The sequence below is a fragment of the Macrotis lagotis genome, chromosome 5 (assembly GCF_037893015.1).
Source record: "Macrotis lagotis isolate mMagLag1 chromosome 5, bilby.v1.9.chrom.fasta, whole genome shotgun sequence".
NCBI classification, from domain to species: Eukaryota; Metazoa; Chordata; class Mammalia; order Peramelemorphia; family Peramelidae; genus Macrotis; species Macrotis lagotis.
Window position 1 is genome coordinate 25,947,145 of NC_133662.1, and position 15,247 is coordinate 25,962,391.

Here is a 15,247-nt window from a genome sequence, read left to right on the forward strand (position 1 = left end):
TGATCCTATTTACCTCAGTTTCTTATTTGTGAAATGAGCTAGAGAAAGAAAATGAATAATTAGAAGCATTACAATTCAACAAACAATTCAATTAAATAAATACTTATTCATATATTAGTATATCAATATTTGGTATATTTCCCAAAAAACTTCAATGATGAACAACCATCCCCAAACAAGAAAAGGATTGAGGCTTAAAAAGAACAAGGTTGGCCTGAAAGAACAAAGATGATAACACACTTCCCCCAACTCCTTTGCCAAGGTAAGTGAGAAGGGAGGGAAAGGGGAAGGAACAAATATTTATTAAACAATGTCTGTGTGCTTGACAGTATGCTTGCTAAATATTTATAAATATTATCTTCTTTGGGTCCATGAGTATAGAATACATACCCACACTCATTTTTATACACACATATTATAAATGTGTGTATATATTATATAATCAGAATTTTTGATGTTGACTTGTTTCATTGATTCATTTCTTCTTTTGTTTTTTTTAAAAAATACTATTCATTATTAAATGAGATAGGAAAAAGTAGACCATAGAGAGAGAAATTTAGGCAATGTAAAAACAAAAGATATCAATATTAAAAATTATTAGAGAACTGATGTACTCAGAGTGCATAGGATTTTTCCTATATTTTCCTTATTTTTTAAAAAAATATAGCTAATATGGAAATGTTTTGCTTAGCATCATATTTATTAGAAGTATCATTTATCTTCTCAGTTAGTGGGGGAAGGAGGGAGACAATTTGGTATTGAAATAAGAATATTTTTAAAAGGAGGTTTCTATAAATAAGATATTAGACTACCTCATAAGAAAAACATGAAACTGAAAAACAACACGGCCCCTGTGCTCAAAGAACCTCCTCTTCAAATATATATTTGTATATGTATATGTAAATGTATATGTATATGCAAATATATACATTTATGTAAATATAAATGTATATGCATATGCATATGTATATGTATATGTATATGTATATGTATATGTATATGTATATGTATATGTATACGTATACGTATATATCTGTATATCCCTGCAGTTTCCTTCTTCCAATGCTGTGTTCCTCCCAGAACTTACATTTTGAGGGAAGGTCCCAACAACCTTCCATCATTCTTCTCCAGTTCTACTTATAATTCTTCAGAATTTGCCACCAGGGCCCTAAATAGGTACTTTTCCTACCTCTCTCTTTTCTATGTCATTTCCTCTTGATAGAATGTAAGATCCTCAAAGGCAAAGATTTTCTCTCTCTCTCTCTCTCTCTTTCTTTCTTTCTTTCTTTCTTTCTTTCTTTCTTTCTTTCTTTCTTTCTTTCCTTCTTTCTTTCTTTCTTTCTTTCTTTCTTTCTTTCTTTCTTTCTTTCTTTCTTTCTTTCCTTCTTTCCTTCTTTCTTTCTCTTCTCTCCCTCCCTCCCTCCCTCCCTTCCTTCCTTCCTTCCTTCCTTCCTTCCTTCCTTCCTTTTTTTTTCTTTCTTTTCAGTTTTAAATTCCATGATACAATAAGAAAATGTAAAGGATCAATCACTTTCTGGGTTTTATTATTATTGTTGTTTAGGGGTGTTTTTGTTATTTTGGAAGAGAGTAATTTAAGGAAAGACTTCTTGAAAGAGGCATCCCTTTAAATTAACCCCAAAGTTCATTACCATGGGACTCTATCCTTATAAGTAGAAATCAATGCCTTGTCCTTGCATGAGGAGTAAGGCATTGATCTCTACACAGAAGGAGAGTGTCCCATTCTAATTGGGGGTTGGGGATTGGAGTTACAAAAGAACATAAGTAATACCCTAATTGAAAGTATGGAAGTGCTGTATTTAAGGGACTGAGAAAGAGCTGAGTGAATTCATGAAGGCAGAAGGGAGGACCGATGACACACTACTAGTTCACTTTTAAAGGAGACAGAATAGATGAAGAAGTATAGGCAAAATTAGGCTGCAAAGATAGTTTAGATCTTAGAGCAATTTTGAATATCAATATTTAGAAGGAAAGGAATAATGGATTTATAATATGAAATTATAGTGGATAGACAACTAAGATAATACTTTTAATACAATTCTGAACAATTTTATTTTAAATAAGACCTGTCTGAAGAGGGATAGACATATATATCCCTCTAGGACATTCCAGTTATCTCTTTCACATTGTAATTTTCTCCATTGCAGTTTTGATATATTATGAGTTCACATAAGAAATTAAATAGAATTTTGATGGAGTTTTGTGGAAGCTACAGAAAAATTTAGAAACTTAGAAATGCATAAAATATCTGTCTAGTACTGTAGATCAGTTCAAATTTTATAATAAGGTACTGTAAACACCCCATTAAAAAAAGAAAAAATTCCGACTTCTCTGTTATGAAGAGGTCAAAAATTTTAAATGCATTTTCCAGAACTTGGGGACACCATACACCTAAATCCCACAGTGTGCAAGGAATGACTATATAAGCTCCTTGAGGACAGTCTTATTTTCTATCTTTGTATTCCTTTGACATTCCTTGCACAATGCTTGCCACATATGGCTTAATATACTGTTATATTTAAGTGGAGTAAATAAGCTATTCTAGCTTTCTCAAAATAATGATTCCCTATAGGATCACAACTCAAATCTTACAGGCTTAATATCAGAGATATGACTAGGAAAATAAAGTTTCAGAACACTTCTATAGGGAATGTTTCTAAATTGAGTAGAAGGAAAAGATTTGTTTATAATACTTTAGAATTAAAAGTTTAAATGAAACATTCTTTCAATTCATAAAATAGCAGAAGATAAAACTAATTTAAAATAAATGATTTTGAGACCCTGATAAGAATGCTATCATTGTACTTGGCCATAACAAATATCTAAAGGCAAGAGTGACATGAAAGCAAATTGTTTTGCCTATCTAAAAGTCAGCAAATAAGAATGGATATTTAATTTTTAAAAAATAAACAAAAAATAAAACCAGAAATATCCTTTGTTATACCTAAGAAGAAGCTTATAGAAAGATCCTTGGAGTAATGTTTCTTGGGATGCACTAGTAAAGGTCACTTAGGAAATTGTCATATGTGGATTTGTATGGCACCTAGTACAATTCCTTCATTTTATTGATGTGAACATTTGAACTTGAAGAAGCTAAGAGGTTTGCACAGGGATATGAAATATGTAACATCTGATCCTAAGTTCAATTTTGCCAACAAAATTATGTTTTTCAATTCCCTTATGATATATCAAAGATGTGTTTCTAAGAAAGAAAAAATAATATCTCCAGGGTAATATTAAAATAATTCAATTCCAAGATTTAAGGATATCTTTATTATCACTTATTAAAGAAATCACAATAATTTTAATTAAAAAGGGATAAGAATAACAATACTTAATAAGTCAAATATCAGTTGAAGTGTCATGGCTTTGAAAATGCCATGTGCTAGGGAAAAGCAGAAATACTAAATTTGGGAATACTAAATGGAATGTCTAGAATAGGATTTGGCAAGAACTAAGAATGATTTTAACATTTTTAAAAATTACAAAATTTCATTTAAATATGTAAAAAACATCTTAACTTTTGAGTGGGGCTGCTTTAAAACAGGCAGAAGCTCCTTTCAGGCCCAGATTTGCCAACCCCTGGTCTAGAAAGAGAGATAGGAACCAGATTACAAAGGACATTCAATGCTAGGATAAAGAGTTTGTATTTTATCTAAAAAGCAATAAAGAAGCTACTCTAGATTTAAAACTGGGAAGTGACCTAGTCAGACCTGTGTCTTAGGAATGTTAATTTCTCAGGTGTAAGGAGAATGGCTTAGAAAGAGGAAAGACTGGAAGGAAGAAGCAGAAACATGAACTAGGAGGTTACAATAATAATTAAGACTAGAAAAGATCAGAATGATAGCCTATTTTGCAGCTATAGTGGCCACAATCTGGTGGAGCATTTGATATACATCTGGACTGGAGTCAGAAAGACTAATCTTTCTGATTTAAAATCTAGCCTCAGGGAATTACTAGCCATGTGACCTTGGGCAAATCACTTAACCCTGTTTTTCTCAGTTTATTCACCTGTAAAATGAACTAGAGAAGGAAATGGCAAATCACTGTTTTTTAAGATATCTCCAAATAGGGTCACAAAGAGTCAAAAATGACTGAAAAACACAAGAATCCACAAAAAACAAATAACTGATTGGATAGGAGGGTTAAGGAAGAGAAAAACATTCAAGATGTATTTAAGGTTGTAAATTTGGGTGATTAGAAGAATTATGGCATTCTCAGTAGAAACAAGGAAGCTTAGAAGAAGAATGAATTTGTTTAGGAATATTTTGGGGTGAAGAGGCTAGCAGTATACAATGGGGAAGAGGAATAATGAGTTTAATATAATTCATGATGAGTCTGAGATGCAGGTAGTTTGAGATCCGAGTGCAAATACCTAGCAGGCAGTTGGCAATTTGGGACTAGAATTAATTGTTTTTGTTTTAGTTTGGTTTTTTTTTTTTTTAGGTTTTTGCAAGGCAATGGGGCTAATTGGCTTGCCCAAGTCCATACAACTGGGTAATTATTAAATGTCTGAGGCCAGATTTGAACTCAGGTACTCCTGATTCCAGGGCTGGTGTTCTATCCACTGTGCCACTTAGCTGCCCCAGGGACTAGAATTCATGAGAGAGATTTGATTTAGCTACAGAATGAAAAGTAAAAGACCTTATAGCAAAAATGCATGATAAAACAAAGCCAAAACATTAGCCATGTCTGAAATCACATATCCCATTAGGCACCTCTTCATTTCTCAGTGAATTGTCTCTAAAGTCATGATTGGTCATTGATGTGATCAGAATTCAGAAAACACACAAAAACAAGCATTACAACATTCTACCTTACAGTTTATTATCTCTTATACAATCCTTTTTCATGCTCTTTTTTGCATATTGAAATTTTTGTTTGCTTGCTATGACCTTATTATTGGATGCAAAATAGCTCCTTTTCCCCATCCCCAAAGTAGAATTAGCATTAGTTCTCTTAAATAATTTTCCTTCTTGAAAAATGTATTATAATTTAACAATATATGTGGTATAGTTGCAATATATAATAATGTTATAGAGTCTCTAATATATTTGTATATTATATGCAAATATATATATTATATATATATATATAATATATATATTTGCAAGTTTCTTTTCAGATACCTTTAAAGCACCTGAAGAAACAGAAATGCCATACTAGGGAAATTTGCACTGGTTGTAAAAAATATACTCTAACAAGATTCAGAAAGACTTCAACAGCATCTGCAAGTGTGAGACATTTTTGATTTGTTCCTGTTATATTTGCAGGGCAGTCTCCTTGAAGTAGCTGTTCTTATTAGAGCTGACAGTCAGGAAGCAAGGTACATGATTATAACAGCTGAGATTGTTTTTTGTTTGTTTTTGTATTTTTTCCAGACTGCACTGCCTAGAAGTTGGTTAGCCTTTCTGGCAAAAAAAAGAAGGAAAATTAAGAGGATACAAGCAAGGCAAAGCTAAAGAGGGAGAAAAAAGATGGTAATTCTAGAATACAATACCAAGAAACTAAGATTAGAGAAGCAGAAAGACCTGAAAAATAGTTTACTTTGTCAAGGCAAGAACAGAGAGGACAGGTATTCTAAGCAACATGGACATTGACAGGCTCTTTCAAAGTCTGTAGAGTCATTTAATTGCATAAATCTGGTTTGATTGATCCTATGTGTTATAAAAAAAATTTGTGTATATCACCTTACATTAAATGAGATTGAACTGAAATATGAATGCCATTACTTGTGTTATTTAAAACTAGATTAAATTAAACGTCAGCACTTCTGTTACCTAATACTAGATTAGATTAAATGCTGTTATTCATGTCATCTAAAACTGGACAATGCCCTTGAAACATGACTTTGGCGGAAAAGGTATATATATATATATATATATATATATATATATATATATATATATACATATATATATGTATATGTATATGTATATATACATACATATATACGTGTATATATATATATATGTATATATATATACACGTATATTTCTAGGATGGTGAACCTGTGATGAAATGTACCAACTTCCTAAGATAGTGTTCATATAGTACTCAATAGAGTTCCTAGAACATCTTTAGGTGCTTAATTAATACTGCTTCTTAAACAATTTAATGTTTCTTAAACAATGTAAACATATATACTGCACTTATAAATAATATGTATATGTATGTATATATGTGAGTGTATGTATATGTAAAAACATTCCATACATACATTGATTTACTAGTTCTTTCTCTGGATAAATATAGAGTATTCCTTCATAGGTCCTTTGTAGTTAATTTGGATGTTTATAAAAATCAAAATAAATTAGTCACTCAAAGTTGCTAATAAAAATTGTGTTTAGTATAGGCAATGTTTTCTTGATTCCACTCATTTTGCTTTTCATTATTTCATGTAAATGCATCCATGTTTTTTCTAAGATCATTGAGCTTATCATTTCTTATAGCACAGGAGTATTTTATCATAATTCCATGCCACAATTTATTTGGACATTTCCCAAGATGAGGAAACTGAGGCAAACAGTATTAAATGACTTGTCCAGGATCACAGTTGATTTCTAACACTGAATTTGAATTCTAGAAAATTAATCTTCTTGACATCCAAGCCCAACACTCTATACACTCAGCTACCTAGCTGCCCTTTTATGTATGTGGAAAAACAGAGTTCTGTCCTGTCTAGATCCTAGCTACATACAACCAAAAACATTAATGCTTTGGCTTTAACTAAAGCAAAGCTAATTTGACAGCCATCTCCATTCCAAAGTAGGCTGATTACTTATTGGTTCCTGCAATAGGGATTGGGAAATCTACATTTTCTTTCTCCAGTCTATAAATTACTTTTTGTTTCTTAGATGTCTCAAAAATCTCAGGTTTCAATCCATCATATATTCTTCTGACATAGAATTAGATCATCACAAGTCTCTCTTCCCCAGCATGCCTTCTTCTCTTTAATGCCTCCTCCTTTCTTTACAGCTCTCTAGTCTCCTTGCCCTTTGCCTCTGCCCCCTCTCTAATGGATTTTAAAGTCCTTAATGGCTGGGGCTATGTAATTTTTTCCCCATTCATCTTTTCACTGATAGAATGGAAAGTTAGGGCAACACACATTATTTACAACAGTGCCAAACACTTAAGAGTTGAAAAAACTGAAGCATTCTCTCCCTTCCTTCCTTCCTTCCTTCCTTCCTTCCTTCCTTCCTTCCTTCCTTCCTTCCTTCTTTCCTTCCTTCATTCCCTCCTTCCTTCCTTCTTTCCTCCCTCCCTCTCTTTCTTTCTTTCTTTCTTTCTTCCTTCCTTCCTTCCTTCCTTCCTTCCTTCCTTCCTTCCTTCCTTCCTTTCTTGCTTTCTTGCTGTCCTGCTGTCTTGCTGTCTCTCTGTCTTTCCTTTTCTTTGTTTCTTTCTATTACTTTCTTCCCTCCTTCCTTTCTTTTTTTGTGGTTTCTTGTACAAAATGACTAATATACACATATTTTAACATGATTGCATAAAATGTGTTGTATTGTATAAAATATATTGGATTGTTTAGTGTCTCAGAGAAGGCAGAAAGTAAGGAGGAAGGGATAGAATTTGAAACTTAAAATAATTTGAAAATTTTTAAAAGAATCACAAAAAAGGGAGGAATACAAATGTGAGGCAAAGGAAAAACAAATCTTGTCCTTAAGGAGCTTAGGGGAGTATAAAAAGAAAGTATAAAAGGAAAAGCTGGGACAGGGGAAAGATACCAGCAAGAATTTTGGACTTAGATGAAAATTAGTATCAAATCCAGGTTGTGAAACTAGGTGTGTGATCTTCAGCAAGTCACTTTAGTGTGGAATAATGAAAACAACATTATATCTGTCATCAAAGAACTAACTTCACTTGAAATCCTGGCTCTGATAGGTTACTTAATATCTGTGTGATGTGGACAAGTCACATAATCTTTCCAGACCTCAGTTTTGTTGAATATAAAATGAGGAAGTTGGACTAGATTACCTCTAAAGTGCTAAATCTATGATCTTGTGTTCCCTGCGACTTACTTGCTTCATCTGTAAATTAAGCAAAAATAGCACATTGTGTATTCCTTAACACATTAAGGAAAATATTTTGGACTACTCAAAATATAATAAAAATTTAAATTGCAACCCCTCTCACCTAGCATGATATGCTGGACACAAGCAGTGCTTATGTATTTGATGAATTTACTTTCTCAATAAGAATACTTCAATTAATCCACCCACCTGGTCCTTTTCAGAAGTGTCTTTTTCTTCCATTATCTGCCTTTAGATAATTCTATTCAGAGATTTTCAATGATTTTTCATTAACATTTGAAAATACTTTGAGGTTCTACTTTTAGGTTGCCTCAGGTCTTATCTATTTAAACAAATTGGGTAGTCCTCACTAAATAGGTCACTTGATTTTTTGCTCTAAAGCAAAGAGAAAAAATATAATTTCCTAAAAGAGAGGAATGTAAGAAGAATTCTGATACTAAGAATATGGAGGCTATACTAAGAATATGAAGGAATAGTAGGGGCATTAAGGAAAGTTATTAGCATTAGATTCCAGAGGTTATTAAAAATTGAGGGAGAAGTGAGAAGACTTTTTTTTTAAATGACTCTCACCAACATGGCCTTTAAAATACTTTTGTGCAGAGGTTTTCAGAGACCATCAATCAGGAAAATTATCCCTAGCAGAGAAGAATATGGCAGATGTAAATAATTAATGAATGAATGAAGACAGAAACAGAATATGTAAGAGGGACTTTCTCTTAGAGGAATGTTTCTACAAGTTAAAAGAAGCTGGAGATATTTCACTCCTTACTAATTTCCTTCAGCTAGGACTGCACATTTTTAAAGTTGATTTTTTCAGTTGTGTAAGAGGCTCTCTAAACAGAAATGCTAATGGCATTGTGCATGGAAACATGTCATTTCTAAATGTTGATTCACAAAGACTTTTTTGAAAAACAAAATGACCCCTCAAAAAATACATATAATATATTTTGTATTTTACTTGAGGTCATTCAGAGAACAATGATTTGAAAAAGCTAGTTCCCATCAGTAAGAATTATTGAATCAAGTGGTAACAGGCCTCTAGGGTATCATTCAGCATCATTTATTTTCATCAAAGAAAAGTAAGCTTAATATTATTCTTCATTTAAAATTATTCTTAAATTCCTTTAAAAATTATTATCAATCATCATAACAGTAATGCTTTTGTTGTTCAGTTATGTCTGCCTCTTCATGATCCCATTTGTTTTTTTTTTTTTTTGGACAAAAACATTGGAGAGTTTTGTCACTTCTTTCTTCAGTTTATTTTATAATTAAAGGAACTGAAACAGATAGGGTTAAGTTACTCCTGCAGGGTCACACAGTTTTCAATGTCTAAGGTCATATTTAAACTCAGGTCTTGCTGACTCTAGGCCTAGCACTCTATCTATTGTGTGTATATATATATGTATATATATGTATATGTATATTGTTTGGATTTGAAATCATTAGACCTTATTCCAAATACCAACTTCGCTACTTACTATTTAGACATCCTCATTTCTGATCTGCGAAGTGGTTGAACTCGTTGGTTTCCTAAAGACTTTTCAAGTTCAAAAGCCCATGATCTCTTTTGATTCTGAAAACAATCTTGTGAGATAAACAGTGCAAGAATTACAGGTGAAGGTGGAAGCTAGATGATGCAGTGGATAGAGCATTGGTCCTGTAGTCAGGAGGACCTGAGTTCAACTCCAATCTCAGACACAATAATTGCTAGCTGTGTGACCTTGGGCAAGTCACTTAATCCCATTGCCTTAAATAAATAAAAAAATTTTAAAAGAATTACAGGTGAGGACCATGAGGCTCAGAGAAATATTTTCAAAGTCACCTGACTGCCAATCAGTTCCTCCATTGTCACTTGATAACTAGCAAAGCCAGAATTGAATCTGACGTCTTTCTAATTCCAAAAATGACTTTTGAATTTCATTTCTCTTTACCACTACATTAAAATATATTGACAATTTAAAAAATGTTTCTCACTGGAGAAAGAGAAAGCAAATTTTTTCAGTGATTAAATGCATACATATGTACATTTACATATGTGTGTATATATGTGTGTGTGGGGGGGATTGAAAGTAAATAAATAAGAGTTTCTGACTGGAGTTCTTCTTCCTTCAAAAATACTAAAGTATTGAACTGAGAAGATTTTTTTTAGAGACTACTCTGGGTATATTTCCAATAATCAGTTCTAATACTCTGCCCAACTGGATTAGTGGCATTCTGACAACTGAGATATTTCACATGGTATACAAAGTAGAGCTGGCAAAAGTATATCATCATCATGAACATCAGAGTAGAAACAAGAAAGAAAATAAGCATTTTAAGCACTTCCTATGTGCCAAGCATTTTATATTATTTCATTTAATTATCTTAGCAAACCTTTGTTGTAGCTATATGTTGTTATATTATTACATATATATAGTTATCTTATATATAGTCATAGTTACAGTTATTTTAATTTTCCATCTTACAGAGATGGGAAACTGAGACAGGCAGAGGTTAAGAGACTTATCCAATTTCATAAAGCTAGTAAACATTTTAGACTGAATTCAAAATAAAATATTCCTCACTCCAGTCTCAGTGCTCTATGTAATTTGTTATATAGAGGCCTCAAAATTTTAATAGCTATAATAGCATTAGCTGACTGTTATATTGGACATACTATCTCATTTAATATTCACAACAATCCTGTGCCATAGGTGCTATCATGACCTTTATCACTCCCTAACTTTTATCACTCCAGTCCTTCCCCTTTAAACTGCATCATTTAAACTTTATCAGTCATCATTTTGTCTCTTTGCTTTTGCTGTTCCTCAGATCTGGAATCCTTTCCTACTTCACTACTACTTCTAAAAATCCCTCATTTCCTTCAGAAAAAGACAGTTTTAGAGCCATCTTTGCCATGAAACATCTCTGGATACCCTCAAATACTAGTTCCCACAAAATTATCTTGTATTTATTTAGTATATACTTAGGATATACTGTACATGTATTTCTCAATAGAATTAAGGGCAGGCATTATCTGACTTTTTAATTTCTATCCAGAACATTGCATGAGACCTGGTATATTGTGAGTACTTAATAAATGAATTCTGATAAATTAATTGTTCAAAAGATCATAAAATATTCTATAAAGGAACAGAGACACCAACCCTATTTCATAATCTTGACCATTACACATAATTAAATTCTATTTAGACAATTCCTTTAACCTTTTCCTACTTTGTTTAACAGCCGAAGATAGAATCAATCTTGGAGACCAATCTTTCAGTTTTCCATATTTGTAACTTTAGCATTTTTTAAAATTCTTCATTCTGTCTCAAACCTCATATATTAAATCTTGCCAAATCTACCTTTACAACATTTCACGTATTATCTCTTTTCTCCATTCATGCAATTATCTTAGTTCAAACCCTCTTCAATTCTCACTTAGATTATTGCAGCAGCCTATTAATTGATCTTCCTACCCCTCCGTGCCTCTCATCACTCTAGCCCATCTTATACCCCACTGTCAAAGCAAGTGTATTTCTGATCACGTGATTCCTCTCCTCAACTGAGTCCAATGGCTTCCTACTGCCTTTAGAATAAATGATAAAATTTGTTTAGCTTTGAAAAGCCCTTCTCAGCTGATGTCCAATTCATCTTTCCAGCACATTAGACATTACTCCCTTTTCGGCACTCTGTGATCTAAACAAACTGACTTTATCTTTACTCCTCTCCATGAACTTCTATTTCCAATCTCCATGAACTGGTCATCTTATACCTCAGATATCTATATCTATCTATCTCCATCTCCATCTCCATCTCCATCTCCATCTCCATCTCCATCTCCATCTCCATCTCCATCTCCATCTCCATCTCCATCTCCATCTCCATCTCTCTCTCTCTCTCTCTCTCTCTCTCTCTCTCTCTCTCTATATATATATATATATATATATATATATATATATATATCGTTATCTCTGCCTTTTCCATACCTCTACCTCTATTCCTCTGAGACTGAGATCAAGCACCATCTTTTGCACAAAACTTTTCCTGAGTCAATCTTTCCAGTCTTACACCTTACTATTCTCTACATTACCTGTGATGAAGGGGCTCTGACTTCCTTACTTTTCTAGCACTGACTCGAGGCATTTTCATCATCTGTTCTTCCTGCTTGGAATGCTCTCCATCCTCATCTCTCCCACAAGGCTTTCATGGCTTCCTGGAAATCTGAGTTATACTCCCACCTTCACAGGGAAACTCTTCCCCCTTTTCCCTTAATTCTAGTCCTTTCCTTTGGTTTATCTCCAATTTATCTTTTGTTTGTAATTGATTGTTTGCATGTTGCTTGCCCATTAGACTATATGCTCCTTGAGAACAGGAACTATCTGGACTTTTTAGATGTCCCTAATACTTAGCACAGTCTTGGAACATAGCAGATGTGTATGGTCTGACTGAATGATTTCCTCATTTGTAGTGCTCTCATTACTAAACTTCCTTGTATTTAAATACTTTGAATATGTTTGAATTTATTCATGTTGCATTTAAACTAGATATCTGTGTGTATGTGAACACATTATATGTATTTGTCTACCCCATTAGAATGTATGTTTCATGACAGTAAATCTATTTTCATTCTTTTAACTTGTATCCTTAGCACAATTCATGGCTGATATTAGATGCTTGGTAAATACTTATGGATTGATTTAAAATGTATATTAGAATAACTTTATTTCAATGTCTTATTTTATCTGTGATCACACTGTTGTCTGTATGTGTTCTCCAATCACAACAATTTGATAGGCAAATCACAACCCATCCACATTTTGATTGGCAGGGCTCCAACTAGATTTCTTAATCCTACATGGTTATCCACAGGGCTCACAGTCTATGTGTCAGTTATATTTCCATCCTCCCTCTAGAACTTCCCTACATCTTTTACTGTTTATATATATATATATATATATATATATATATATATATAAATATATATATATATATATATATATATTTCTCTGATGACATCATCTATACCATTTCTTCTTTAAATACTTTCTTCACAATATGCTACAACCCATCCACAATGAGAATCTATTGACTTGTTTTTGTAAGGCAGTGGAGCTAAATGACTTGACTAAGGTCATGCAGCTAGTAAAAAGTGTCTGAGGTCAAATTTGAACTCAGGTCCTCCTGACTGTAGGGTCAGCATTGTATCCATTGTGCCATCTAGCTGAGCTTCCATTGGCTTTTGAGTGAACAACAATATTTTTTTAGAATTTGGGGTATTCCATGACTTGCAGGTATACATTAAGCACAACTTTACTAAATTTAAAAGAAAAGGCAGCATTCATAAAATGTTTGTAAGACTAATATACAAACACAAATAAGTAAATAAATGTAAAGCCAGGTATTGACTTTTTCTTGGTAGAAGTGATGACTAGAGTTTTGTTCACCAAGGTCATGGAAATTATATTTTTAAATGAACAAAAAAGAACAAATAAAGGACTCCAACTTGTTTCCAGAATGAATGAAATGAACTGATTATCCACAATTATTTGCCAGATTTTATGTTAATTTATCCTCTTTGCCAATGGAAGCATTGAACAAGATCTTAGAACAAAAGTTAAAAGGTAGCCCCAAACTCCTCAAGTTCAGTTCTTTTATTTTACAGAGGTGTTTCTGAGGCCCAGGTCACAAAGGTATAAACATTATAGGCAGGATTTGAAACCAGCTCCCCTAACTCCAGAGGTGGTACTCTTTCCATTGTATCCCATTGCCTCCTTACTGTGTAGGCTATTATTGTCTAGTGACAAACTATATCCAAGGAGACTAAAATAGAATTTTAGAAATGGTATTAAATATTACCATACAGACTGCTACTGCTACAGAGGATTTCCTATTTTTTATCTTTAATTCATTTTAAAAACTATTTTTGTCACAGAAAACATTAAGTATATTTTGAGAATAGAATAGTAATTCTGGATTTGGAGACAGAAAACCTGGGCTTAAATCATAGATCTATCATTTGCTCCTTGTCTGACCTTGGGTAAGTCACTACAGTGAGCCTCAGTTTCTAATTTGTAAAGTGAGGGAGTAGATCAGGATCCCCAAGGCCTTTTCATAAGATACTCATATTAACTTGTTTTATCAAGGTCAAGGACCAATCTTTTGCCTCTGATGCTTATTACCTGTTTGACCTTGATAAGTCCTTTGTAACTTCCATGAGTCTGACTTCTGAGATTCCTCCTAAAACTATGAATATATTATCTTATTGGGCTTTGTATCTTTCCCAAAGCATAGAGCAGTGCTCTTATAGTGAATAGTTCATAGGAAAATAGAAAATTGGAAAGAACCGTAGAATTCCTCTGGTCTAACTACTCTCTTCATTTTACAGATGAAGAAACTGAAGCCAAGAGAGGTAAAGTGACCTGTCCAAAGTTTTTTTCCCCCCAACAAGCACATATGCCAGATACTGTGATAAGTAATTTACCCATATTATCTCCTTTTATCCTCACACCAAACCTGCAAAATTGGTGTTATTATTATCCACATTTTTCAAATAAGGAAACTAAGGTACGTAGAAGTTAAGTGACTTGACTAGAATCATACAACCTGTTAAATGTTTGATGGAAGATTTGAACTCAGGTCTTCTGGCTCCAAGATCAGGGTTCTAATATACTTGCCTCAAAATTATAAGGTAACAGTGGCCTAAATAATTACTTTATATTATATTATATTTCTGTCCTGAATATAGTTTCTCTTCCAAAGTATACTTTCTAATCAATGACTGATAAGCATTTATTAAGCATTTATTATGCTTGAAATTATGCTAAATATTGAGGATAGAAAGACAAAAAATAAAAGAATTCCTATTCTCAAGGAGCCTACATTTTCTCTATTTGGCTAAATAAAGTTAAAAGGGAAAAAAAGCCCAAAAGTCTAAGATTAATATCACAATCTTCTAAATATTTGAATAATATTTGGAATTCTTTCTGAATATGAAAAATGTTATTAATCTTTCATGGTTACAAAATTCCATTCTTTTATCTTTTTATATTCTGTATATATGTAAATTCAATTCACCAAAGTCTTATTATGCAAATCCATTCTAAATCCATTAAATATATGAAAATCAGCAGTTATGATTGCACTCACTCAAAACCTGCCACTAAGTAAGATGAAATCCAAGCACAGTCAACTTATATTTCCTGACATTAAAATAT

General features: G+C 32.8%; 1 protein-coding gene across 1 annotated transcript in view; it reads right to left on the reverse strand.

Annotated features, from left to right (window-relative positions):
• The window catches only part of RCAN2 (regulator of calcineurin 2), a 304,597-nt gene that overhangs the window by 218,893 nt on the left and 70,457 nt on the right, over window positions 1-15,247 (reverse strand). The gene's annotated exons all lie outside the window — the stretch shown is intronic.